The sequence below is a fragment of the Vicugna pacos genome, unplaced genomic scaffold (genome assembly GCF_048564905.1).
Source record: "Vicugna pacos unplaced genomic scaffold, VicPac4 scaffold_21, whole genome shotgun sequence".
In the NCBI taxonomy this organism is placed as follows: domain Eukaryota; kingdom Metazoa; phylum Chordata; class Mammalia; order Artiodactyla; family Camelidae; genus Vicugna; species Vicugna pacos.
The window spans coordinates 14,046,382-14,071,099 of NW_027328742.1; the positions used below are offsets into that span (position 1 = coordinate 14,046,382).

Below are 24,718 nucleotides of genomic sequence, written 5' to 3' on the forward strand. Positions count from 1 at the left end.
TTTTTTCTTCGAATATGTGATACAGTTAAAGGATACAGCGTATAAGTAAAAATGTGAGGTTGATTTCACACTTGGAAATCAATCTATGTAATTAATTTTGCTATAAGTTAAAAGAGAAACTATAAAATAGATTTACAATGAAATTAAACACCCATTTGTAATAAACTGTCTAGCAAAGTAAAACAGAAGAAAACAACTTTATGAACAGTATCTACAAAATTTCTACACATAGGGAGAGAATGAATAGTTAGAGCACAGAGAATACAGTGAAAATGCTCTGTATGATATAATTATGGATGCATGTCATTACAGTAAAAAAAAAACTATATAAAACTTCTAATATAATACTGCAACATTGAAAATTGTGTCCTGAAATTGGTCCCAGGATCAGGATACCCAGTCTCACCATTAATATTTAGTATGTATTGAACATAGTAGTTGGTTCTTGATGATAAAGGGAAAAAAATGAGATATTAAAACAGAAAATCACATACTGCCATTTTTTTCTAAATTTGGTGTATGTTATGATTAACTATATAGTGAAAAACCCATGCATAATTTATTAAAAATGGTAAGTGAATTTTACAAAATTACTGGATGCAAAAAGAACTTAGAAAAATCAACTTTACATATGCTACCAACTACAAATTAGAAAATAAAATTTGAGGAAATTTTTAAAAATGACAAAACCATAAAAGATGAAACCTAATTTAGGAATGAATATAACAAAAAATATTTAAGCCCTCAGCAATTGTAGGTATAAAAAATTTAACAATGCATTTAAAAGAGATAAATCAATGTAAACTGATAACACATTTGTCCATGGAATGGAGGACTTATTATTGTAACAAAGTTTACAATCTTTAGATTGATTTATAGGTTCAGTATAATCCCAACATAAATCCTTTCTCCCTTCCTTGCCCCAACTTCCTTTCTTTTCCTGCTTTTCCTTCCATCCTTCCTTCCTTTCTTCCTTTCTTCCCTTCTTTTTCCTTCCTTTTAGAACCTCAGAAGCTTATTGTAAAATTTATTCAGGAAGGCAAAACACCACAAATAGCAAAGATAATCTTGAGGAAAGAGAATAAAGTTGCAGAAGCTACATGACCAGATACTATGGCCTGTTAAAAAGCTTTAATAATTAAAGAAACACTCTCCTGAGGACAGACAGACTGAGCTATGGAATGACTCTAGAAACAGATCCACACACTTATTGTTACCTGACTTAAAACAGAGGTATCACTATTTTCCAAAAGAGAAAGATCTTTTCAATAAATGCTATTAGGTAATTTGTATATTTATTTTGAGAAAAAAATAAAAGAACCTGAGCACCTACCCATACCCTATACAGAATCAGTCCTAGATAAATGTGAAAGGTAAGCAATAAACATTTTAGAGGAAAACATAGTGAGAAGTGTTTGTGATATTGGAATATGTACAAATTTTAAAACAGAACACACGAAGCAATAACTATATAAAATTTTAAAAAATTAATTGAACTGTTTTAAGAAATTCTATTCATCAAAATTAATAATGTGGAAAGGGAAACTCTCATTGGGAGAGGATATTTTTATTAGATGTACAGAATCAAACACGTATATCTCACAGTGGACCCATATGTAAAAGATAAAAATAACTCTTACAAATCAATAAATATTTCACATGAAATACTACAAAAAGATGACACAAGACATGAACAAGCACTTCTCGAAAGAAAGTATCTAAATGACCATTAAACTTGTGAACATGTTTTTAATTTCATTAAGTATAGGATAATGCAAACTTAAACCACAGTGACACCTGTACACTTCATCCCGAAGGGCTAGAAACAAAATATTGGAAAATATCAAATCTTGACAAGGATGTTGAGTGATCATAACTATTTTCACTGCTGGTAGGAATGCACCTTGATATAACTACTGTGGAAATACATTTGGCAGTATTTGCTACTCTGAATAAGAGTATCCCATGACTCAGCAATTTCAATGTAAGTAATGCCCCCAAATAGAAATACATTTAAGACTAAGCCAATCTAGATTGAATATTGATGTTGATAAAAGTAATGTAGGAGTAGCTGTCTTTGGGGGAGGTTGTTTTGTATTTTATCTGTGAGTGCTTCATTTCTGTTTTATTCACTAGTTTGTTTTATTTTTTTAGATTCTACATATAAATGATACCATAAAATATTTGTCTTTCTCTGTCTGACTTATTTCACTTAGCATAATACCCCCCAAGTCCAACCATGCCCTTGTTGCAAATGGAAAAATTCCATTTTTAATGGCTAAGTAGTATTCCATTGTGTGTATATATATATCCATTTTTATCCATTCATCTGTGGATGGAAATGCAAGTTGCTTCCATATCTTGGCTATTCCATGATATTGTTATGAAGATTAGAGTGCATGTATCTTTGCAAATTAGTGTTTTAATTTTTTTCAGATATGTAACTAGGAGTGGAATTCCTGGATCATATGGTAGTTCTATTTTAAAAAGTTATTTGTGAAGTATGCTTTTGTTAATATGTATATTACACTTCAGGAATAAGTTTAAAACACCACAAATAAGGGGAAAGCAGCTATGCATATGTATTATTTCCCCCTGTGAATTTTTAAAACAGTACAAGAATTGTTCTAATATTTCTCCATTTCAGCAGCCATGAAGTCATCAAAGCCATTGCATTAAGAGGAGAAAATGAAAGGCTGCAAGAGAAACTAAAATGCCTGTCTTACAGACACAGTGGTGTGATTCCAGATCTCTGAGCTGCAGCAGAAAAGAATTAACCTAAGAGAAACTGTGGAAAGTTATCTAACAAAACTTTATTTGTATAGGAATATAAAGATACTCTGTATAATTTCCAGATATCCCATTGACTTTGTTTAAAACTTAAAATGCTTCAGGTGTAATTAACAAATGATATCTTTTCTCCTCTGTGAGAGTCTCAAAGGAGCAAAGAAACCCATATATTCTTCTCTGGGCCAGTACCATTTTGTAAACATCTTTCTTATGATTTTTGATGGAAGCTAGGCATTTACTTTGATGTGGTAAGTTTGTACTCTTTGGTAAAGAAATATCTCTAAAAATGGACTTAGCATTATTAAGAAACTAACAAGATCTTGAGATTTTTATAATTATTTTCTTTCACTTGGATCCTTAATCAAGAGGTCAAATATGATATTGTCATTTTTAGTTAGTGGGATTTATTTCAGCATTTCAGATATGCCATGTATTTCTCAAATTTACCAATATCATTGAAAGGATCAATGTCATTTGAAAGTTACTATTTTTGTTGTTGAAGGGAAGGCCAAAGTAAAATATTAAAGCATCTATTTCACTACATGGTGACTCCATCACACCATAATGTCTGATTAGTATTTGAAATGCCATCATATTGTCCCTTGAATGACTAAATGCACATCTAAATGAGATTGGAACTAAGATTAAAATCTATTCAAATACAGATTTAAGCAAAAGACAGTCCTTGCAAAATTATAAAAATGGAATGTGTATTTTGCCTAAAATTACAGTGTCTTTACCATTCTTTTTTAGGAGCTCTTAGTAAAACTCCCTTTATTCCTTCTCAAAAATTATTTTTGTGTTTAAATATATCAATTTAGATATATATTTTTTATCTCTCATTGTAGAATACATTTACTGTCACTTATTTTAGTGTTGAATGTGTATTTGGTGCACAGGGCAGGGACGGAAATGATTTAACCTCCCTAATCTCTCTCCTCAGCATAGCTTTATAGTGATGGTCCAATACTAAGCCTTGCCTGTTGTATTTTTACATGTTTCAAGAATCTTGACAGAAAAAAAGATTTAAAGTTCAGAACCGGACCATCTTCACTGATTATGTAAAATAATATAAGTAGAATTTTGTTTTTCATTTAGTGCTTTACACAGAACTCTAAGGATGGTGAGAAAAATATTTCACAATTTTCTCACATACAAGGAGACTGGTACTTATTAGCATGTATTTAGAAAAGAACACACCCCCTAACCTCATTTATCCAGCCAGTTGAGATTTGTACATAAAAATTTATATAATTTTATATCCACTGAAATTTGTCCCCAAATGGATTGTCTGTTGTTAATTAATTCAGTGTTCCTGAACAAGCCACAATAACCTACTTTCTGTCTCTGTGGATTTGTCTGTTCTGGGTATTTCACAGGATGGATATGTGCAATATGTAGCTTTGTATACTTGGCTTCTTTCACTTAGCACAGTGTTTTAAAGGCTCATGGATGGTGTAGCATGTATCAGTATCTCTTCCCTTTTATGGCTCATTCATTTTCCATTGTATGGATATATCATATGTATTCATTACTAGATGGACATCTATGTGGTTTCTACCTTTTGACTATTATGAAAAATGTTGCAATGAACATTTATGTACATGATTTTGTAGGAGCATGTGTGGTTTTCAGAACTTTGAGGCACATATCCAGGAGTGGAATTGCTGGGTCACAGTGGCAAATCTATGGTTAATTTATAGAGTGACTGCCAAATTATTTTCATAGTGGCTACACCATTTTACATTCCTTAAAACAATGGGTAAAGGTTCTAATCTCTCTACACCCTTGTCAGCATTTGCAATTTTTTTTTTAAATAGCCATGGTGGGAGGGGTGGTATGAAGTGATATCTCATTGTGTCTTTGATTTGTTGGATATCTTTTCATGTGCTTATTGTCCATTTGTGTATCTTCTGTGACAAATTTCTATTTAAGGTCTTTGCCTGTTTTCAAATTTGTGTCATTAAGTCTTTTTGTTGTTGAGTTATAGAAATCGTTTCTATATTCTGTATACTAGATTCTCATTAAATATATGATTTGCAATTTTTTTCTATTGTGTGAGTCACATTTTTAATTCTTTGAGAATGTCCTTTGCTGCACAAAGTTTTGTTTTGTTTTGTTTTAATTTTGATTAAGTCCAATGTATCTATGTTTACTTCTGCTGTTTGTGCTTTTGGTGCCATGTCTAAGAAACCTGTAAACAGCTTAGCTGAGCAGGGGGAGAGAGAGAACTAAGGTGCCATGTGTTGAGCTAGCCAATTAAACCAGCAAGCCATAAATAAAAGATGTAAGACTTAAATCACTTATTACAATGATAATCTCAGATATATCTCATGAAAGTTAACAATTATTTTGATATTCATTTCCAGTATATGTTTCCCAAATGGCTTGGATGCACAAATGCAATCTGACAGTGTTGAATGAATTCATCCTAATAGGAATCACGGACCTCCCTGAGCTGCAGGCTCTGTTATTTGGACTCTTCCTCATTGTATAAATGGTCTCAGTGGTGGGTAATCTGGGCTTGATCATCTTCACCAAGATAGATCCTCACCAGGCTACAAACACCCATGTACTTTTTCCTCAGACACCTGGCTTTCACTGATCTTGGTTATTCAACAGCTATTGGGCCCAAAATGCTAGTCGACTTGGCTGTAGATGAGCATGCAATCTCTCATAACTGGTGTGCCCAGATGACTGTCTTTGGTGTGTTTATCATCAGTGAACTTTTCATTCTGTCTGCAATGGCCTATGACCACTCTGTGGTCATCTGTAACCCCCTGCTCTACACAGTCATCATGTCCCAAAGATTATGTCAGGCACTCATAGCAATCCTCTATCTCTACGGTGTCTTTTTGTCTTTGCTGACCATCATAAAAATTTTTACTTCATCGTTTTGTGGCTATAATGTCATTAGGCAGTTCTACTGTGACTCTCAGCCACTGATGTCTTTGCTCTGCACAGAGACACTGGAGATTAAGTCGATAATTCTGATCTTTTCAGTTTTTAATTTGATTTCATCTCTTCAGATAGTCCTTGTGCCCTATAGTTTGATCCTGGTCACCATCCTTAAGATGAACTCTGAAGAAGGCAGGCACAAATCTTTCTTCACCTGTGGGTCTCACCTGACAGTGATAATCATATTCTACAGTACTCTATTCTTTATGTATGTGAAGTCCAAATCCAGTGATTCATTTGATGCTGATAAAATGGCCTCTTTATTTTACACTTTAGTAATACCCATGCTAAATCCTATGATCTACAGTTTGAGGAACAAAGAGGTGAAAACTGCCTGACTTAGAACCTGGAGAATGTGTGCAACTATTCTACTTAAAATTCACTGTAGGATATGCTAACAGCAAATTATATATTAATCTATGTATACTGTAACTAGCATTGTTTTAGCTCTGTAATGTTACCTCTATGGGATAAACAAAAATCAATGTATGATAAGCATATAAATAAAGAAAATGATTTATTATTTTCAAACCAAAGTATATCACAGACAGATGACTAATTCCTGCTCATACTTTAGATATCTACCCATATCTAGTTTCTAGTCCAAATGGCGTGTCATTCCTACATGTTCTCACACATAGCCTGTTTACCATATAAAGAATAGATGTATGAAATTATCATATATTATTGACTACGATGAAGAAAGAAACAAAAAAAGTCACAACATGGATTTGTGACAAATAAAGTGACCTAAAATGCAACAAAACAATTTACAGCAAAATAACACAGTAAAATATATGCACAGAAAATATTACATTTTTGCAGACCACATTGATCATGCTGGGTATATATCAAGCATAGTAGAATATGTGTCAAGTTAGACAAGAAGAGTTGGAGTGAATATTGGACATAATGGAAGAATAAGAAATACTGAAATGTAACACAGGCAAATGTAATGAAAGAGAAGACCTAAAGAGATCATGACAATACAATATAAAATGAGAATGGGAAGTGTAAGTAACTAATTAGTCTCTCTATGTTCAAAAAGAAAAAAAAAGAAATTAGTGAAAAAATAATTGAAGGAAATCACACTTCATACACATAATGCATTATTACTTTAAGTTCATTTAATCATTTAAATAATGTGATTGGACATTGTTTAAAATGTCTTGATTATCACCTATTTGTGGAGACCATTGTAGATGGGAGGAATACTGACAAGGTTGTTGTATAGATAAAATAAAGAAATCCATTTCCCTGTGGGATTGTATTAGTAAGGGTACTCAGAGAAACAGATTCAAAAGAACATTCATACATACATATGTATACATAGAGATCAGGGGACCTCAGCATTTGCTCTTTAGGACATTCAGCTAATTAGATGAAGCACACCTCTATTCAGGAGAATAACTGGCTATACTAAAATTCTATTGATTTAAATGTTAAAATCTTTAAAAAAAATCTTCACTATGACGTCTAGACTGATGTTTGACCAAATGACTGGGCACCACAGCCTGGCCAAAGGGATGCAGAAATTAACTATCAAAGCAGAAAAAAATAGAAAGTGAATAAAGAGTAAAAAGCAGGAATGCAATCTTAATCACCTACTGGTAAAAACAAATTGTTCTGTACTATTAATAAATCCACCCTTTCCTTTGTAATCTATTATGATTTCAGTGCTTCAGGGAAAATCAAGAAAGTGCTTGGCATTCCCTGAGGGAGAGTCTCATGGGGTGAAAAAGAACCCATAAATTGATCTCACTATGTGTGTCATGAAACACGTGGGGAAGCCAAGGCAGAGTCTCATTACAGGTAAACAGGTAGTATATTCCATGTTGGTGCCGTATTTTACTGATATCCAGCTTGGTGACTTGCAGTAGAGTGCTTATTCTATGACAAAGCACAGTAAAACATGAGGATGTCTGATTCACTTCTGTGTGCACCCTGCCATTGATAATGCATGGAGCAGAACAGGACAGTTTCCATTTTCCTTCAGATTGATGTACAAATATTTTCACAAAGGCTAATGAGCATCTTTGAAATGTCAGTGCCATATTGTTTATGTAATATTTAAGTTTTATATACATACTTACTTAGTCATATGAAGAAGAAAGGTCAAAACTGAGGGACAAGAAGGTCTAACTAAAGAGTCAGGAATAAAAAATTAAAATCATGGTGGAATTAAGAAGCTGCAGGTGGTCAGTTTCAAGTTTGATGTCCTGTCAAATCCTTAGTCAGTTAGTGACTATAGGCACATCTTATTCCTTTCTTAAGAATATTGTATATTTAATGAATATTGAAATCAACGTATAAATATGAATTTTTCTGATCTCTTCTGATCTCTTGTTGAGTACAAAGTGGGTTTCCACCTTGTATTGAGATGTGAAAAGCAACTTTTGGAAGCTCGCAGATCTTGAGTATCCAGTGTTACAGTGATGATACAATGTTCAGTTTCCAGTGCAATCGGACAGAAAGCACATAAAATTTTCTCAAAGAATATAGCTTTAAAAATATTAATCAGATAATCAACAGAGATAGTAAAGTAAGAAAAATTAATTTGATACCTTCCATACAACTCTGATGCTGGTAAGGAAAAGCTCTTCATCCCTCCCTTATCTTACAGAAAACTCGGCACTTATCAATGTGCTTTGTTCCTGTAGCCTTTCAACAGTGCATCTAAACAAGATTATATAACTTCTGATTCCATTTATTTAAAATATGTTTTCCTAACTGTAGTTCAGTATTTCTGACATAAGAAAGACATGTATGTGGGGACGGAATAGGATATTAGAAGCTCACAACCTTATAAACAATGTATTTTGTGAGATGAATGTGGATTTCCTATAAACATATACATAATGTAATTTTATAAACATATTTTATTTGCTTTCTCCTGACACTGATAATTTTCATATAATAAGTATCAATTATATTTACTTTTTTTTTAGTAAGCATTAATACAAATTTTTAAACCACTAATTATTTTTCTTTAGCCAGCCACCCCCATTCTATTCTGGTATTACTCTAGTTTTTTTTAAAATTTTTAATGGCTTAATTGGAATATTCATATACATCTTTACTTAATCACATTTATATATGTCTGCATTAAATGCTATACTTTGTGGCCTTAATGTAAAGGCAGGCAAAATAACATTCTAGAATTATACAATATTCTTGGTATTTTATCTTTTTATTTTATTTTTCCAGTATGATGTTGTGTAATACACAGTGATTTTAGAACTTTTTTTCTGTAAAGTAAAGAATCCCTTTATTCAAAGGATATGTTTATGAAACTTTATTCTATGAAACCAATTTCAAGGGACATCACATTCTCTTAATTTGCTCAATTTCCTCCTACTAACTTAGGTTCCTTCATAGCAAAACATACCTTACATGTTTAAATGATTCAGTATATGTCAGTTATCATGAAAGTGCACTTGGGGAGAAGGAAATATGTTGTGTTAGATAAATGTATATTAATAATATTAAGTGAGATAGAAGATAAATTATGCAAAACAAGAGCACATGGATGATCCCCATTGTAGCCATGGAGATGCAGCATGGTGGGGGGCACTTGGAACTGTTAGCTGGATAACAAAGTTCTCCATCTATTCCTCATCATACCCCTAACAGAAAAGTTAAGTCACTCAAAAAGAATGTACATGTACATGTATAATGATAATCCATTTCCAGAATCATGCTCTTTCCATTAAGAAATTAAAAACAAATACAAAAATTCCTTTGCATTTTAGGGATATTTTCAGGTACCACTATAACTACATTTAACTGTTTAATTATCACTTATCTTCCCAACAGCCCTGCAAGAAAAAGTTGATCTTGCTAATGTGTACAAAGAGATTAAGATACTTTACAACACTTGGCCAAAGTACAGTTTTGTATATGCAAAAAGTATAGGTATATATGAGATTATATCAACCTATGTATATTTCATGGAATATTTCCCTGTATAAAGACAAAAGTGTGGACTATGCTCTGTTAGAATTTCCTTATGTTTATTTACATCTCAGTCTGATATTGGCCAAGGATGTTAATTGTTTTATCCTGTCTCACCTGTAGATATAAGGATGTTCAGATGAACATTTTTTTTAAAGCATGAGCTTCTAAATGTTTCCACACACAATTGGAATTTTTATTTTAATTTTGATATCATTAGCACACATATGATGTAATATTAAGTGATTTTAACTTTGTAAATATATGATTGTCATTATATAAAAGGCAATAGAAAAGTTTACCTTCACTTTTAAAACAAGATCTAAAAGTTATATCATTTTTTTCAGAAATGCTTCCCTCATCTACTTTTATATCATTCCATATCCATATCTACACATATTATCAGGGTTGGATAATGTAGCTCTTTGGCATTTTGGGCTGTATAATTCCTTGCTGTTGAGGGCTGCCATAAAATATTAGGGTAAGTACCAGCCTTACTGGCCTCAAACCACCTCCAGTGGTAACAACCAAAATGCCTAAAAACTACAAATCTCTCTCTATTTCCAACTGTATATTTATCTCTGTTTCTTTATTATTTCTCTGTTTGTATGTTTTATTTATAGGAGGTGGATTTTTTCATTGTGCTTAAAATATACTTTTAGATTTATTGTCTTTATGTCAGCTTTGTACACTTAAAAAAAATCACCAAATTGTACTACATGATGTCATTGACTGCTGATGTTTCTATTCAGAATAGATTCTCTGATAAAACCCATATGGAAAACTACAATCAAACAGTGCTGAGTGAATTCATTCTCATGGGCATCACAGACTGCCCTGAGCTGCAGGCTTTGTTATTTGGGCTCTTCCTTGTCATCTGTGTGATCTCAGTGGTGGGCAACTTAGGCATGGTCATCCTCACCAAGGTAGATTCTGGGCTACAGACACCCATGTACTTCTTTCTCAGGCACTTGGTTTTTACTGATCTGGATTATTCAACTACCATAGGACCCAAATTGTTGGTAAATTTTGTTACAGATCAAAATAAAATCTATTATTTCTGTGCTACACAACTAGCTTTCTTTCTTGTGTTCATCATTAGTGAACTTTTCATTCTGTGGCAATGTCCTATGACCGCTACATGGCCATCTGTAACCCTTTGCTCTACAAAGTCATCATGTCATGAAGGGTGTGTTGGGTGCTGGTGGCGGTCCCCTATCTCTATTGCACATTTGTTTCTCTTCTAGTCACCACAAAGATATTTAATTTACCCTTCTGTGGCTACAATGTCATTAAGCATTTCTACTGTGACAGTCTCCCTTTGATATCTTTGCTCTGCTCACTCGTGAAATTGAACTGATTATTCTGATCTTAGCAGGTTTTAATTTGATTTTCTCCCTTCTGATAGTTCTTGTGTCTTACCTGCTTATTCTTGAATCTGTTCTCAAGATGAACTCTACTGAAAGTCGGCACAAGGCTTTCTCTACCTGTAGGTCCCACCTGACAGTGGTCACAGTGTTCTACAGGACTATGATATTTATGTATGTGCAACCAGAGTCCAGTCATTCCCTTGACACTGATAAAGTGGCTTCCATATTTTACACCCTTGTCATCCCCATGTTAAATCCCTTGATCTATAGCTTGAGGAACAAAGATGTAAAATGTGCCCCACAAAGGATGTGGAAAAAACTATGCAATGTTTTCTCTTAAAGTTTATGTACTGTAGGAATCCTATGCATTAGTTTGTGGGTTTCAAACTTTGGTCCATTTGTCTCCAAAAGGAGTAACAAGCACAAATATGTTCAAAACCCATACAGAGATGGTCTTCTATGTGGCAGTCACACTTCTATGCATTGTACAGACATTGGCACACAAAAGTGCAAACACTATCTGCTTTCCTTGATGAAGAAAGATGAATTATAAATATAATTAAGTAAATTTTATCATACCTCAGAATGCATGAGGACATTACAGACTCTAAGAGCAGATAAGGAGATTGGGTATACCAGATGGGTGCGAGGATAAATAGTAGGTACAGAAGAGGAGTTCAGATGATTATTGTTATTTTCAACTATTAGAATAAACTTTCCAGTGTCTACATGTATATTTGGGCAGGTGCATGTGTTTTTGTGTAAGTATACCCTTCTGTTTTGGCTTCATACTCTTGTAAGGCATGTGTTAAACTTGAACTTATCATGGTTTCAAAGAGGCTTATTGTAGTGGAATGATTTGAACACATCAATCATCTAACTTCATTCAGATGCTCCCATACCACACGGAGGATCTTAGGATCCTGTTCTATTTTCATCAGTGCAGTTGTTTTCATATCTAAGTCCTGCAAAGTTTATTAGCTCAACTTACTCTGGGATTCAGTAACTCACAAAAGTCAGCATGACATCTTCATAATCTAAGTCAGTCTGTGTCTCTATAGCAGTGGAAATACCAATTAAGATATATTTTCCTGATTGTAATTAGCAGTACTGTGCTGTGTACTGGAAAGTTGTTAAGAGAGTAGGTCTTAAAAATTCTCACCACAAAAAAAGAAAATGGTGATCGTGTGATCTGAGATGTTAGCTAATGCTAAATTGTAATCTTATTGCTATATAAGTGGGTCAAATCAACATGTTTGATTAAACTTACATCATATTATGTCAGTAAAGCTGGAAGGAAAGAAGGAGAAATTTCTTGAAGTCCTCCATGAAAGCTTCCAATTTTAAAAATGTTTATTTACATTTTATAGGAATCTTGATTTCTAACTGTATGTTTTGTCTAATAGGATTGCTACACTCATAGTGAAAAAAATGTAACAATGAATATATATATGTTCATGTATAACTGAAAAATTGTGCTCTACACTAGGATTTGACACAACATTGTAAAATGACTATCATTCAATAAAAAAATTAAAAAAATAAATTAAAAAAATAAAATTTAAAAAAACTAGTAGGATTGCTACATTTCCTTATCTTTCTGAAAAGCAAAATTACTGTATTAAAATTGTTTCTTCTTCATTTTTGTATCTTTGCAAGAAAGATCTTCTCTATTCAACTAGGTTTTTTTGCCTCTTATTGGGTTTAATATTGTTTCCTATGAGTGTGCAATATCTTTTATTAGGACCTATTGTTTGACTGCCTTGGCTTGATAAACTCCCTGTAGGAAGCAAAGGAGAGAATGCCATGACTTGGTCTACATTGTATTTCTAGTGAAAATGTAGTGAGATATGTAGCAATTGTATTCATATGTTATGCTTCTGAATAAATATCTTCTAGCCCTTCTAAATTTCCACCTTTTTGTTTAATTTTAATATTTTTAACATTTATGAAACTTTATTTACATAATAGAGAGACTGGGCTGATTGTCCACCATCGTGGAATAGTTTTCTATGTAGTCAATCAAATTTGAATAAGAATAAATCACTGGAATAAATATATTAGAAGTATATTTGCAAGTGAGATTAAATATTAATAAAGTGTTTATATAGTTGATTATTTTAATTGTTAGGAAAAAATATGTACAGAGTATGAACTTGAAGGAGTAGGAAATGAACTAACTTCCCTGATGTTAAAACTGTTTGTGGATTCTTTCTAGGAAATCCAGCAATTTGCTCTCTCTCTCTTATTGCTTGTGCTAAGCAATCCCCAAATTTCTCCCTTACATTCTTTACAACAGTTTTAACCCAGAGGTTACACTCCAGGAAGAAGGTCATGAGCTGATAGATAATCTCAGAAGAATGGTCAGACCCTCCTCAGTTCCCTGATGATGCCAGAAAGATTCATCAAGGTTAAGAGAAATGTAGCAGCAGCCTATAATTCACCTGGCTATTATGATCTTTTCTGTTTCATCTAGTTTTTCTTTAAAACTTCAAGGCCTTAACTTCAAAACAGATGCACATCTCTAAGGCATTTGCCTGGTGAAGCAATAAAGCTGTTCTTTTTTTCCCCAAAACTCTTGTCTCCAAGTTTCCATCTGGCTCTCAGGGCCCAGAGGTGGTTTTGAAGCAACAACCTTTGTGAATATAAATGTAGACAAATAACTTTTGGTTTCCAGAAAATGTACGTTGGACAGATATACAGTGAAATGTTAACATTAGTTATTGGTGACTGCTATGATTATGAAAATGTTTAGTTAATACTTTTTAGTCATGTCCTCAAGTTATTTTCAAAGACTATTTATTAACATTCTTGTAAGAGAAAGGGAAAAACAAAAGCCTGTAATATGTGGATTTGAAAAACAAATAAACTATGACTAAACATAACACAATCTCTCATTTCTAAAATAAATCTTGGTGTGGCTTTTATACTCCTTCAAATGATAAACCATAAGGTAGACCAAAATGCTCCAAGATTTACAAATTTTTTATTACATATTATTCATTTTAAAGGTTATTTTCTATTTCATTATTAAGTACATATAAAATTTATCTTAGTAAGTTGTATATTTTTACACAAAATATAAAAATTAAATCAGAAATTGGAACACAACTGAAATGGTTCATTTGATATTGTGAAGAATATTAGAATTTAATATTGCATTACAAGAAAACACAGCAGTATAAGTTATGCCCATTAAGCAACAATTTTAATAAAAATTCTAGCAAATTGAATCTAGCAATATGTAAAACCAACAATGTACCATGTTAGCCTTCTCCCAGAAATGGGTTTTATCATTCAAAATTAAAATTACCGTATTAAGAAAATAAAAAGGAAAAGTTTTCTGACATCTCAATAAATTCAGCAAAACATATTACAGTTTCATTATGTTTTAGGAATAAAAACTTTGACCAGACTAGAATAAATGGAACTCCTTTGAAATGATAAAGGAACCAATGAAAAACCTGCAGGGAACATCACATATCATGTTAAAAACTCAAATACACTTTCACTAAATCAGAACAAAGGCAAGTAAGCCTCTTCTTTTCAACTACATTCGAATGGTACTGGAGGTTATATCTGTGAGTGAGTATGTCCCCTGCCATATCACCAAACAAAGGATGTTGCAGTCTTCAAGCCATCAGCCACTGCAGCCACCCCTAGCTGTGTGCCCTGAGGGGACTCAGGATGCAGAAGAGCAGGATACTGACCCTGGGTAGTGAAGGTGCACATCAAAGTAATGATTTCAATTAGCCCAGCCTCCGGCATCTTTCCCATACATAGGAAAGCACTAAATTCATTAATTTGAGATGTCTGTTTCCCTTTAATTCAAAGTAATCTTTTGCTGTTCCCGACTACCTGGTTTTTGTTACCAAAAGCTCCTATATGTATTAGCTCCTTCCTTAACTTCAGAGCAGTCCCTCAGAACTATCTGAGAAGCTGTCTTTCAGGCTTAGGTCCTCAGCAAGTCTGCTGAGTAAAACAGAATTCTCAATTTTTAGGTTTTGCGTTTTTGTTTTTATTTGACATGCCCAACACAATATGGCAAGGAAAAAGAAGAGAAAATGTCAGATTGGAAAGCAGAAAGTTAAACTGTTATTTATTGATACAGCACAAGATTATAGAGGTGGAAATCTAATGGAATCTGTAGAAAATATTGAACTAAAATGAGAATTTAGCATGATTTCAGAAGAAAGATCCATATACATTTTTTAAAATTCTGTACACAAGCAATAAAAAATTAGAGATGGAATTTTCAAGTACCCATTACAAATGCATCAAAACTGTAAAATACTTAAAGATAAATCTGAAAAAAAATTGTAAGTCCTGTACACTAAAAGTTAGGAAACTTTTCTGTAAAACATTAAAGATGACTAACACTAAATAAATGAGAGCCATACCATAATTATTTTCTGGGTTATTTAATATTGTTAAAATACTACATTTTTCTTAATGCAAACCCAATAAAAATACAAACAGGCTTTTTTTTTTTTTGGTAGAAATTGAAAAGGGATTGAAACCAAAATACATAAATGAATGCAAAAAAAAAAAAAAACTAGAATAGCTTAATTAACTTTTAAAAAAGAAGTAAAGTTGTAATGCAAAGAATAAAAGAACACTAAATAATGTCTAGTCATATTCCAAAGCCATAGTTATTTTTTAAAAGTGGCACTGGTATAAGACATGACAAACAGATCAATGAAACAATATTGATAGAACTGACACAGAATCGTGCCTGCATGAGCAACAAATTTTCTACAAGGCAAAAGAAAAAAGGCAATTTCATGGAGAAAGGATGAACTTTTCAACAAATGGGGATGGACTAATTAGATATAGGTATGCAAAATATTGAACTTGGGTCTATGACTCATACAAAAATTCACAAAAAAAGTATCATTGATGTAAATGTAGCACTGAAAAGTCTAAAAATTTCAGGATAAAACATAGTAGAAAATATTCATGACTTTGGGAAATGTAAAGACTTCTTAGATAAAACAACAAAAGTAAAATCAATAAAATAAAAACATGATACATTAGAAAACTTCAAAATTAAATCTTTTATTCTTCAAAAGATACACTTAAGAGGATGTAAGAACAGTTTATATTCTGGAAAACATTATTTTCAGGTTTGTATTTCATTAAAGGCTTGTCCCATAATATATAGAGAAATCTCAAAACAATAATAGTAGATAATAATATCTCCAGAATGGGTAAAACATTTGAACAATTGCTTTATCAAATAACATATGAAGATGACAAATAAGCAATTAAGTTTATCCTTTGATCTAAAGCCATCAAAGGTAAGTATTCTTACCAAATCGCTCTCCCAGCTCTGCCTGCAGTGCCAAGATAAGAGAGGAAGGCAAAGTTTTCCTCTGGTCCCTTCTTTTCCAAATTTCGATATGAGAAAATGAATTTCTAAGAATTAGTTCCTTGAGTTCTGACCTGTGGGAATTTGGTTTCGGATGCCCTTGGTTTATTACTGATTGTCAGCTTCCCAGAAATATTCATTGTTTTCCTTTGTCTCTGTCTTTTGTGCTGTTTACCATAAGGAGGAAAATCTATAAATGATGGTCTCTTAAAACAGAGCAAGACCCAGTGGGTCCCTCTTGGATACAAAAGCCTTTCTGTTTCCCCATCCCATGTTTGTAGGGAAAAGACTTCAGCCTCCTAGACCTTCCCTGGGTTCCAAAGGGTAGATTCAAGCAATTGCTAACCAGGGAAGTGAGGGAACACAGACACAAAAGAGAAGCAGCCAAGAAACAACAGTGCACAGATAAGCAGTGTCCTGGTTCCTCCTCAAGGGGCATTTGCACATAATAATGTACCTTTGTGTTATTCTGCAGGAACTAAGGCCCCCAAACAGGTGGAGGATGGCAAATTCAGGCTGAGCACAAGGTTCCTAGGACACCTGTTACCTCACCACCAAACAATCAGAGGAGAGCAACACACTCTGTTGCTCTCCCCCCAATTTTACCTATAAAAACTCTACCCTGCAAAGAGTCAGGGAGTTTCACATCTTTTGAGCATGAGCCACCAGTTCTCCTTGCTTGGCCCTGTAACAGATCTGCTCCAGACCCCAATGTTTAGATCAATTTTGCCTCACTGTGAGTTGGGCACAAGAACTTGCATTCAGCGACACTCCTTGTTGGGGAACACAGTGGGCCAGTGTCTCTGGCAGTAAAAGAATCTACCAAAGATGAAGGAGGAGAAGAGTAAAGGTGCTTACAAGGAACTAATAGATGACAGCAGCCACACAGATGAGAGGGGCCTGTGTGAGCACCGAGGGCCAGCTCCTGGGGTCTTTCATAGGGGAGGGTCACAGGAGCCTGATCAGCTTGTGCACAAGGCTCTGATTGGTTGTAGGTTAGGTAAGACATTTAGGGTCTGTGAAGGGCAGTGGGGTTTATGACTCTCATAAGGTCGGCTGAAACAGGCCAGCCTCAGCAGCTGTGAGGTTAGGTGTTACCCAGGGCTATTAGTTTGTTGGGGCAAACATGCCCAGTAAAGAAGGTACTTTCTGTGTTGGGGGGTCACAGGCAGACATCTGAGAGCCCAGAAACAGGGGTCCCTGGACTTTGAAGGATGTCATTTGGCCCCAACCTCCTTACATCCTTTTTTGTGTCCTGAGAGCTTGTAACCAGTGGGAATGTTCCTCCAGGCTCCTGCCACCTGAGGGTGCAGGTTGTCCCGCTTAAATTGGAAGGATGACTGGCTGGGCCAGAGACATGAAATGACAGGCAGCACTTTTGCCAATTCTTCGGGAAGTTAGTCACAAGAAAACTTTTCAGTCCATAAGGGGACTTTGTCATTTCGATCATAATTGCCTTCTTAGTGCTGGGAAAGTCCCACCCACTGTCACCTACCTGTTATCACAGATTAGTGCTTCTACGCCTGGAGGCATATGAAGGTCTTTGCTTTCTTAGGCTGCCTTTGGGAGTAATTTAATGGGAAGGGCACTTGTGGTGATGGAATAGGTCTGTATTGGAATGGGGCTGCACAGAATGAAATAACTAATAGTGCACTATGCAGTAAAGGGAAAAAACAGCAACACAGATGTGGTGAACAGACCTAGGAGAGAAAGTCAGAATGAAATGAGAAGTAACAGTGACTAGTTTCTGTCTCTGAGGGACAAGTAAAAACAATCACATGGGCAACAAATCCAGGAGGCAATACCTCATAGCAGCATCATGTATTGTTTTAATTCCTTAAAATTTTGTAAGTAATGTTAACAAGGCAGTGTTTAAATATTTCTACACGGTCATACATTCAAGAAGACCACTGTGGAGATGCTGACTCCTGACAGGCATGCCTGATAGACACAGTACTTTAATTGAGCATCTTTAGGGCTACAAAAGGAGCTTGGTTTAACCAAGAGTGAAAAATGGAATGCAGGGAAGAAAGGAGGAAGAGAGGAAAGAATACAGACAGGAAGTCTGGAAGGAAGAAAGGAAGGAGAGAAAGAAAAGGCAATGGAAACAAATTGCCCATGACAATTAAAGGACAATCTCCAGACATTCTGTTGTGCTCTCAATACTTTAGGGATAATCAAAAAATTGCTTGGCATTTCCTGAGGGAGAGTCTCCAAAGGGGAAAGAATTTTTCTCACTACACCGTAAGAAACACTCGAGGGAGTCAAGACAGAGGCCATCATTACATGTAAAACGATGGACTATTTCATGTGACATTTTTAACTTTCCAATATCATCAATGCTAAAGTGACATTTTCAAAATTTCACTTTAGCCCAATGGCAAAGCCTGAGAAATATGAGGCCATTTCTGATGCATTTCTCTTTGCTTTCCAGTACTCTGTAATACCTGAGCTGGAATAGGATACCTCTTCTTTCCTCTTCATATTAATTTTTTGAGTGGTTGACCAACTAAATGCTGAAAAGTGTCTTTGAGACATCATCATGTTATTTCTTTTACAGAAACAATTCCATCTATAGCAGAGGCCAAAACTGAGAGCAAATGAAGAGACATCACTAAAGAGATGTGAATTTTTAGAAATTGGCAAAATTAAGAAGCTGTGAATATTTTGTCTCTCATTTTGATATCTTCCCAAATTTGTAGTTAATTAGTGCTCTAGGTGCTTTTTTTGTGGCCCCCCAATTATAATTTAATATTTAATGATTATTTAAATAAATGTATAAGTATGAGTCTTTCCAGACACCTTGAAGGGACAAAGGGGACTTCTGCTGCACACTGAGATGTGAAAAGTGTTATTGGGATATTAGCAGACTTTAAAGGACCCAGTTTTATGGTTATGGTAGAATGTTCAGCATGTTTTTCAATTTCAAATGATCTGACAGAAAGCAGATATGATTATCTCATGGAGTACAGCTTTAAAAAAATTACAATCAGTGTTCAACAAAGTTGTTAAACTATGAAAAAGCTATTCAGATCTTTTCATAGAATGCTAAAGCTTATGAGAGAGAGAGAGAGAGAGAGAGAGAGAGAAATAATCACTTTCATCTTTTCTTACCTTACAGGGAAATTGGAATTTACCAAGTCTGATGTTTCTCAGCTTTTCATATTTTCAAAAGAAAACAAAGAAACAAAAACAAGATTTATATTGCTTCTTAATAAATGTATTGAAGACATTTCTCTAAAATAACTATCTACTGATATCCATTTCATACATCTGATATAAGAAGAGTTGTGTGCATCCAGGTAAGGCAGGCTATCATGAGGTCACAAAATTATAAGCAATATTTTAAGTGCATTAAATGCAAATTTCATATAATCACTTTCATATTTAATATTATAAAAGCATGTGTTTTTATTGATTTTCTTATAGAACAGACACTACTGTCACTGCAGTTTTTATTGTATGCAGTATCATTTCTATTTTTTTAAGGAAAGCATTCAGGCTCACCGTATTTTAAATTTAATAATTCTCTTACCTAATTTGCCATCTACCTTACTCTGGTAAATTCTTGATCTGTGTATTATTAGGGACATTCAGATACATTTCTATTTGATCATATAAAAATGTTTATCTGTGGTTTATATTATATCACAGTTTGAAGGAATTCCTGTGGCCTTAAGATTTAGAATTTAAGGAAAAAACCAAGGACCCACACACAGCCATTCTATATTGTATATAATTTCAGATCTATACTGTTGTGTAACACAAGGACTTCAAACACTTTATTTAAAGTACAAAATTTCTTTATCCAAAGGAGGTTTTTTTTTATAACATTCAATAAATAAAAACAATGCAAATTACTCTTCTTTCTTCCAGTTTGCTCAAACTTCCTCATATACTTCTAGGTTCTTGCATGATAAATTGCACTTGAATTGTTACATGCAAGTTAGTAAATGTCAATTTTGGTGAAAATGCCCCCAGGGGAAGACAAATATTTTAAGAAATTTATATCAAAATAAACTTACATTCATATTTCTCTAAAATAGCTAAGGCATTTGGAAGATAAATAATTCCAAAATAATAGCACCTTGGTGGTCCAATTTTAGTCACGGAGAAGGGGGAAGGGCAGGGCTTGGAGTATGTCACAGGCATCCCATCCTACTTGACCTGTTCCTCACCCATTGATCATAGCCCTGACAGAGAAGATGCCACAGTGCAGAAGAATTTACCCATGAATATGTAAAGAAATGCTCCATGAGTTTAATTATTGTCACTATTAAAAACAATAAAAACTGTATGCTTAACTTTCAGGTAGTATAGACACATTGACTTATTTAATCTTTATATTTTGCACCCAAACATCCTGTGAGGATGTATCAGTTTTGTATATGACAATAAAGTTTCATATAAGTTAAATTATTTGCCAAATGTAATCTGGTAGCCCTTTACATAATCTATACATGGAGTTACAACAGAGATTTTATATGTGTGTGTGTGTGTGTGTGTGTGTGTGAGAGAGAGAGAGAGTCTCATATGTTTCTTCACATAAAGACAATTCTCACTGCAATCTGTTACAATTTTCTTATTTATACACCTGTCTAGTATGTGCCAAGTGTCTTAATTGTTTCCGCCTGTATCACTCATACATAGGATTTTATAGAACTATGTGCTGAGTAGTGGATTCAATACTTTTTGGAGTTTCTGGGTCTACATTTCCATTAGAATTTTTGTTGAATTGTGTAATATAGTTGATTATATAATTGGCACATGCATTGAGTCATATAATTAAATGTAATTTATACATGTCATTATGTGATTGCAATTATGTAAATGACTAACAGAAAACCCAAAAGAACAACACAATAACTGTTTACATATGTAACCTTCAAAGTTTTAGGTTTTAACATGTATCTACATGTATGTATGTATGTATGTATGTATCTCTTTAGCTATCTATCATCTATCTATATCAGCTTGGCTTTTCAACCTTAGCACTATTGATATTTGGGACAGATATGGGTTATTTTATAATATATATACACACACATATATATATATATATATATATATATATATATATATATAGCCATTATATGCCAGTAGCACCCATCTCCCAGCTGTGATAACCAACAAATCTTCTGGACATTGACAAATGTTCTTAGGTTAGTTAAATAACTTCTATTTGAAAACCAGTGACTGTCTTTGTCTCTGTTTCTACCTGTATTCATGCACATTAGGATATGTAGTAGATGGGCTGATTTTCAAATATCCTAAATAGGAAAGTTTAAATGTATCTTATTTATACTATCTTGCACACTAAATATCTCCCAGGTGATAATACATAAAACCTGTTGACTATGCTGATGTCTCTATTCAAAATAGGTTTCCTGAAAAACCTGGATGGAAACACACAATGGAACAGTGCTGAAAGAATTCATTCTCATGGGAATCACAAACCACCCTGAGATGCAGGCTCCGTTATTTGGGCTCTCCTCATCATCTACATGATCTCAGTGGTGGGCAACTTGGGCGTGATCATCCTCACTATGGTGGACTCCAGGCTACAGACACCCATGTACTTCTTCCACAGACAGCTGGCTCTTACTGATCTAGGTTATTCAACAACGGTTGGACCCAAAATGTTGGTAAATTTTGTTGTGGGTCAATACTATCTCTTATTATTCTTGTGCTGTACAATTAGCTTTTTTTCTTGTTTTCATTGTTACTGAAATTTTTATTCTGTCTTATGACCGTTATGTGGCCATCTGTAACCTGCTGCTCTACCCAGTCATCATGTCACAAAGGGTGTGTTGAGTGCTGGTGGCAGTCCCCTATTTCTATAGCACATTTGCATCTCTTATAGTCACTGTAAAGATATTTCATTTGTCCTTCTGTGGCTACAGTGTCATCAGTCATTTCTACTGTGACTGTCTCCACTTGATATCTTTACACTGCCCAAATACTCATGAAGCTGAAATGATTATTCTGATTTTAGCTGGTTTTGATTTGATTTCATCCCTTCTGATAGTTCTCATGTCTTACCTGCTCATTTTTGAGTCTATTCTCAGGATAAACACTGCTGAAGGCAGGCGGAAAGCTTTCTCTACCTGTGGGTCCCACCTGACAGTGGTCACAGAGTTCTACAGGACTTTGATTTCTATGTATGTGCAACCAGAGTCCAGTCATTCCTTTGACACTGATAAAGTGGCTTCCATATTTTACACCCTCATTATCCCCGTTAAATCCCTTGATCTATAGCTTGAAGAACAAAGATGTAAAATACGCCCTACAAAGGATGTGGAAAAAACTAACTTAAAGTTTACATGCAATATGAGTCCTATAAACTGGCTATGGACTTTAAATTTTGCTATGTTTGCCTCCAAAAGAAATAAATGAGTTCAACATATATTTATGGATTATCTTACATATGCCAGGTGTTTCTAATTATTGTAAATAAATTAACAAACAAAATAGTAAAAATATTTGACTACCTTGAGTGGGAACTATCAATTACATACATAAGTAAAGTAAATGTTATAATACCGTAGAATGTGTTAGGTGGATATAGACCAGAAAAAGCTGTCAATGATTCTGGCATTTTTCTCATCTATTAGAATAAAATTGTAGAGTGTGTGTCTGTGTGTCTAAGTCTTTTCTTTTACTTCTGTTTTAACCTTCACACTCTTCCTTGTTATGTTTTATCTGTGTATTTGATGACTTGAAGTACTCTGTCATATTAGGTTAATCAAATATCTTTATTTTAAACATGGGATTCCACTTTTTTACTCATCAATTCCTTCACTTCTGTATATGAATCTAGTAGGTTCACCAAACATCTCTAGGTTCTGTTTGGTGCATGATTTTTGTCTCAACCAATCCTTTTGGTTGATATCACAAGATAAATTTTGTGGTCCCTCATAAGCTCCCAGATTTGTACATTTTGTTCCCCCAAGTCGTTGTTCTTTTTTTTAATAACTGGCAGTTTGTCTTAGGAGATTGTAATATATTCCTGTCTTTTTGACAAAAAAAAAAGGAATTATCCATGTTTAAAAGTTATATTCCTGTTGTTTCTGTATCCTTGTTAAAATAGAAATCCACAGCAAAGTGAAGACAAGACAACATCTAAGTAGATCTGTAATAAATTGAAGGAGGGCAAAAATTACTATTAACTTCTCGAGAGCATGCATGCTGAAAAGGAAACCAGGGAGTTTCCATTTTAAGAAATACCACTAATGACTTGTAGGAGGAATTCTGTAAGGCACAATACAAGAGATAAATGTTCTTTCCTGAAAAAGAGAAGTCTTTGAGGGAAATATTCATTCTCCATCATCTTCTGCTTCTCAGAATTTGAAGAAGCTTTTTATGTGAGCTTCAGCCAATTGAGAAATCAATTTAAGGACAAGAGAATATATTGATTATAATACTATTCACTACTTAAAGAATGAAAGCCATAAAGCATGACATGTGATCACTTTTTTTTTAAATTAAGCTCTGTTGAGCTAGGATTTGTTAAATGACCCATTACATGCATGGTGACAGTACTCCTAAATGATACAGTGGGGAAAGGCTGAGTGTCACATGCAGGTGCAAAGTTTGGGTACTATGGTATTTTAGGGTGTAGCATTCATATAGAACAAGATGTGAAAAACACCTTCCCAAAAAGGTACCACATATTGAGTGTTGCCCTGACTCATGGAAACACCCAAAGACTGCCCAGCACAGTGACTGGAGGATGAAAGGAACATACAACTCAGGAATATTTACCAAATTCATGGAAAGAAGCTTCACTGATAAACCTACACAATGTGCCATTGAAAGAGTACCTGAAAATGGGAGAGAGAAACAATACTAATTGAGAAGCTTGAGTATGAAAATTAGATGGTATTATCTTTAGAAAAAGAAATTCATTAGGTATTTAATGACTCACAACAACCATCATATTCCCAAGGGTCAAACTGCATATGCGTATGGTTTCTTCATTGGAGAAAGGTGTCACTGGGAAAGAAGGAGAGTGTGAGAAACAACAAATCGGTACTACAAATATCCCAGGATCCCCTGGAGAAAGAGCAACCACTGGAGAGCTGACAGTGATGCTATCAAGAAGCGAGCTCTCAAAGTCCTGGAATGGGAGGGGTTCTATTCTCATTTCTAGTATATGTGAGTGGAAATATGAGGGGCATGCCCATCACAAGGGCACGTGGTGCCTCTCCATTTCCTACTATCTCACATTTCAACAGAAGTTTACATTGTATTTACAGGCAGTCTTACCTTCATT

At 34.2% G+C, this 24,718-nt stretch overlaps 3 pseudogenes; all 3 read left to right on the plus strand.

The window, feature by feature from the left end:
• LOC140694283 (olfactory receptor 8K3-like) overlaps positions 1-23,059 on the plus strand; it is a 47,174-nt pseudogene extending 24,115 nt beyond the window's left edge.
• LOC140694507 (olfactory receptor 8K3-like) lies at positions 4,975-6,086 on the plus strand (annotated as a pseudogene).
• On the plus strand, positions 10,467-11,412 carry LOC140694509 (olfactory receptor 8K3-like; annotated as a pseudogene).
• Positions 23,060-24,718: the final 1,659 nt, after the last annotated feature.